The sequence below is a fragment of the Rattus norvegicus genome, chromosome 16, assembly GCF_036323735.1.
Source record: "Rattus norvegicus strain BN/NHsdMcwi chromosome 16, GRCr8, whole genome shotgun sequence".
NCBI lineage: Eukaryota > Metazoa > Chordata > Mammalia > Rodentia > Muridae > Rattus > Rattus norvegicus.
The window spans coordinates 6,531,391-6,536,134 of record NC_086034.1 but is presented as its reverse complement, the minus strand read 5'-3'; the positions used below and the strand labels follow the sequence as shown (position 1 = coordinate 6,536,134).

The 4,744-nt window shown below is 45.1% G+C and overlaps 1 pseudogene; it reads left to right on the top strand.

The window, feature by feature from the left end:
- Positions 1 to 2,888: 2,888 nt before the first annotated feature.
- Gmds-ps1 (GDP-mannose 4, 6-dehydratase, pseudogene 1) lies at positions 2,889 to 4,525 on the top strand (annotated as a pseudogene).
- Positions 4,526 to 4,744: the final 219 nt, after the last annotated feature.

Genomic DNA, 4,744 nt, shown 5'->3' with positions numbered 1-4,744 from the left:
CATCAACAGGCAGCAGCCCAAACCATGGAGATCGGCATGGTCTTTAGTGGTAATATGAGTCACAGACAACAACACAGACCCCTGCTGCTACATGGCCACAGACCCAGACATGGCCCTCAGTGGCAGCAGGGGCTGGGACGAAACATCAGGTTATTCCTCTGCACCTTCAAGTCTCCAGGTCTGCCTCTGTTCATAATGCTCAAACTGTCTGCTTCTCTTTCTCTCCCATCTCTTCAGCACATACTTGCACATCACAGGGGCTCCTCTGTGTGCAGGCCATGCTGTGGATGGGGGGCCCCTAGTAATCTTCCACCTTCCAGTACTGTATGGCATGGTGTTCTGCGGGCCTTTGGGCATCTCCTTAAGTTGCTTTTGAATAATCAAATATGTTAGATTATCCATCATGACGAGCTAATGTTATTGCTAGATGTGATTCTTTTTTCCTTTCCTCCCTGTTTTGATATCATATTAACCATCCGTGAAGCTGTGTGCCAGCCCACCCGAAATGCTGGAAGGAGAGAGGTGTCAAAGCTCTAAGCCCAAGACAGTCTGAAGTGTTTGCCTTCCGTCTGGGTGGAAGAACCAAGTGGTAGAGAAAAACATTCATGGAAGCCAGGGAGTAGAAAAAGACAGAGGAAGGCTCTCAAGACAGCATACGGCTGTCACAGGTGCACCCACAGTGACTTCCTCCAATTAGGCCCCACCCCCTAATAGATTCAGCTGTGATGTCATCAATGGGTTAATCTACTAAAGAAGTTAGCATCCCGCTGACCCAATCACCTGTCAATAGCACTCCATGCTGGCAACCAAATTGTTGACATATTCATCTTCCGGGGAACATTTCAGATCGAAACCATCCACAGATGTTTGCTTCATTGATATGAGGACAGGGAAGAAAGATAACTTTAATTGACTAAATATTTATTTTGGTGACGATGAGTTAGAGATAATGAACAGGAGGCTTTACATTTACAGAAGCCCGAGGTTAATTCATAGCTTTCTACTTGCTACATGTATGGCCCTGGGAACTAAATATTAAAGATTTATTTATTTATTCTATATATAAATACACTGTCGCCGTCTTCAGACACACCAGAAGAGGGCATCAGATCCCATTACAGATGGTTGTGAGCCACCATGTGGTTGCTGGGATTTGAACTCAGGACCCCTGGAAGAGCAGTCAGTCGGTGCTGTTAACCACTGAGCCATCTCTCCAGCTCCTATATTTTTTGTTAATAAAAGGAAGACAATGAATTTTTTAATATGGTGCTGGAGATTGAGCCCAGGGCCACAGGCATGCTGGGCAATATTGTACCACTGAGGTACAAGAGGGCTATATTCTAGAATGGCATGGTTGTAAGATCTGAATTTAAGCAGTTTATTTAGCAAAGTGAAATATAGTGCAGAGGAAGATTAAAGTGGGTTGACCAGGGGGAAGGAGACTAGCAGAGGCCAGGGTTCTGTGTTGAGGATTGTTAACGAAGTGCTTGTGAATATTTATGAGATGAGTTGCATATTCATGATGTAAGGAGATTAATTTTTTCCTTTTCTGGATCACAATTTCAGTATCTGGGATTATCATGAAAAGGTCACAGGGGGATTCAGAACCACAATGCGAATACTATTATAATAAGGTCAGGATCTGTTGAGAAAGCAGATCCTTCCTGAATGCCCATTTGTGGTAGTTGGAAAGTCTCCTAACAGTTTTTAAATGTTTTTCATAGAATGTTATCTTTTTATGTTTATTCCTCCCAAATCCTCCCCCCCACACCCCACACGTTCTCTCTCTCTCTCTCTCTCTCTCTCTCTCTCTCTCTCTCTCTCTCTCTAAAAAAGGGAAACAAACAAACAAAACCCAATAACACAAGAACAAGAAAATGAGAACAAAGAAAAATGTAAGCCGGGGTGGTGGCCTTCATACTGAGTTAGCCTCTGAGGCCTTCCTTGGTTGCTAACTTTCAGTTGTCCCCTCCAATAATCTGTTTTCTTTAAAAAAAAAATTTTTTATCGTATTGTTGTCTTAATTTGGGTTTTATTGCTGTGAAGAGACACCATGACCACGGCAACTCTTTTTTTTTTTTCTTTTCTTTTCTTTTTTTTTTCGGAGCTGGGGACCGAACCCAGGGCCTTACTCTTGCTAGGCAAGCGCTCTACCGCTGAGCTAAATCCCCAACCCGACCACGGCAACTCTTATAAAGAAAAACATTTAATTTGGAATGTTTCACAGGTTTAGCCCATTATCGTCATGGTGGGAAGCATGGCAGTGTCCAGGCAGACACGGTCCTGGAGAAGGAACTTCCAAGTTCTACATTTTGATCCACAGGCAGCAGAAGGAGGCTGAGTACCACACTGGGAGTAGCCTGAGCACGTGGAGCCCCCACCACGCAGTGATGCACTTCCTCCAACAAGGCCACAGCTAGTAATGGTGCCACTCCCTCTGTGCATTCAAACACATGGATCTATGGGGGTCATTCCCATTCAAACCACCACATGTGTATTGGTATTTTGCTAGCGTGTATGTCTGTGCACCATAGGTGTGCTTGGTTCCTGGAGAGGCCAGAAGAGGATGTCTGATCTCCTGGGACTAGAGCAAGCACAAGCCATCCAACGGCAAGCCATTTCTCTGGCACTGCAAGCTTGTGACAGAGACTCTGACAATGACACCATTTCTGTCAATTTGACCACGTTCAATGTGCATGGTGGTTTATATTTAGGGATTAAACTTGTGATTAATTCCTTTATTATCTTTATATTTGAAGTTTCCCCAAAGCTTCAAGTTTTCAATGTACTTATACATACATTTTAAACTAAGTTTATGGATGTACATGCCCGCACACACATACCATAGCCCACATGTGGAGGTCGGAAAACAGCTTGAAGGTGTTGGTTCTAGTCTTCCTTCCATTATGTGGATCTACAGGGGTAAAACTGAGCCATACGTTGGTGGCAATCCCTCTGTGTATTGAGCCATCTTGCCAGTCTCCTAATGTATTAGTTGTGTATAAATGGTCACTCTAAAATAGTCTCCAATGACAGCCTCGAAGAGAAACATATGAATGAAATACTAGTCCTCTCCTTTTAGTGTCATCATTGATACTACTGTTATAAAGCTTATCCTGCCTTTGTCTTTAGAAATGGATGGCGCTAATGAGCAGAAGTCTTCACCCAAGTAGGACTTTACTTTAGTTGGGGATCATGAACATAAAAATCAAATGCTCTCACGGCTCGTTCCACTCCGCCTTCCTATCGGCCGCACGCTCAGCCGTCTGATGCGACGTGGCTCCCGTTCCTGCTGGCTACCGGAGCTACCCGGGTTCCGGGGATGGCGAGATGGGCAAGCTCAGGAAGGTAGCTCTCATCAGCGGCATCACCGGCCAGGATGGTTCATACTTGGCGGAATTCCTGTTGGAGAAAGGATACGAGGTCCATGGAAAATAGTACAGCAATCTAGTTCATTTAATACAGGTCGAATCGAACATTTATAGAAGAATCCTCAGGCTCCTAATGAAGAAAACAGGAAGTTGCACTACGAGGACCTCACTGACAGCACCTGCCTGGTGACAATCATCAACGAAGGGAAGCCTACAGAGATCTATAATCTTGGCGCTCAGAGCCATGTCAAGATCTCCTTAGACTTAGCTGAGTACGCGCAGATGTCAGTGGAGTTAGCACCTTGCAGTTTCTGGACGCAATTAAAACTTCCGGCCTTAAAACTTCCGGCCTTAAAACTTCCGGCCTTATAAATCCTGTGGTGTTTGACCGGGCCTCGACAAGTGAACTTTATAAAAAAGTGCAGGAAATACCCCAGAAAGAGACCACACCTTTCTATCCGAGGTCACCCTGTGGTGCAGCCAAACTCTATGCCTATTGATTGTGGTGAATTTCCGTGAAGCTTATAATCGCTTTGCAGTGAATGCCGTTCTCTTCAATCGTGAGAGTCCCAGGAGAGGAGTTAATTTTGCTACTTGAAAAATTACCCGGTCAGTAGCTAAGATTTACCTTGGACAGCTGGAATGTTTCGGTTTGGGAACTCTGGATGCCAAGCGAGACTGGGGCCATGTAGAGGCTATGTGGCTGACGTCGCAAAGTGATGAACCAGAGGACTTGGTCATACCTACTGGGGAAGTCCACGGTGTTCGTGAACTTGAAAAATCATTCATGCACATCGGAAAAAACCTTTGTGTGGGAAGGAAAGAGTGAAAATGAAGAAGGCAGACGTAAAGAGACCGGCAAAGGTCACGTGACTGTGGGTCTGACCTACCACCGACCGACTGAAGTGGCGGCTCTCTGAGATTCCGGGTGCTCGGTGTGGATACTCTTGACCACTCCCCGTGCGTGGCCACAAAAGCCTTCAAAAGCCTTCAGAGCAGCGTTTGATTCGGATTTTAGATGTACAGCAACAGCCTCTATAACGTCATCCTGACAATATTTCACAGAGCAAGTAAATGGTTTGGATTCAGGTACTAGAGAGCTAAGGACCAGAATCAAAAGGATCCACCACCACCCCCCCCCAAAATAAATAAAATCAAATACTCTGACAAGGGAGCACTGTCTGCTTAGTGTTTTCTGTGTCCTATAATGTTCACAGAGGTTTGCATCATATCTGTGATCTATAGGCTATTAGGATGAATTAAGCAACTGTCCAATGAGCTTGGTTGACTGGCCTGTCACCGTGTCATTAGCCCTGGCTCCCCGTGCATCTTTTGCCCTTCTGAATAGGTTGATCTGGGACCTGTGAGCACCA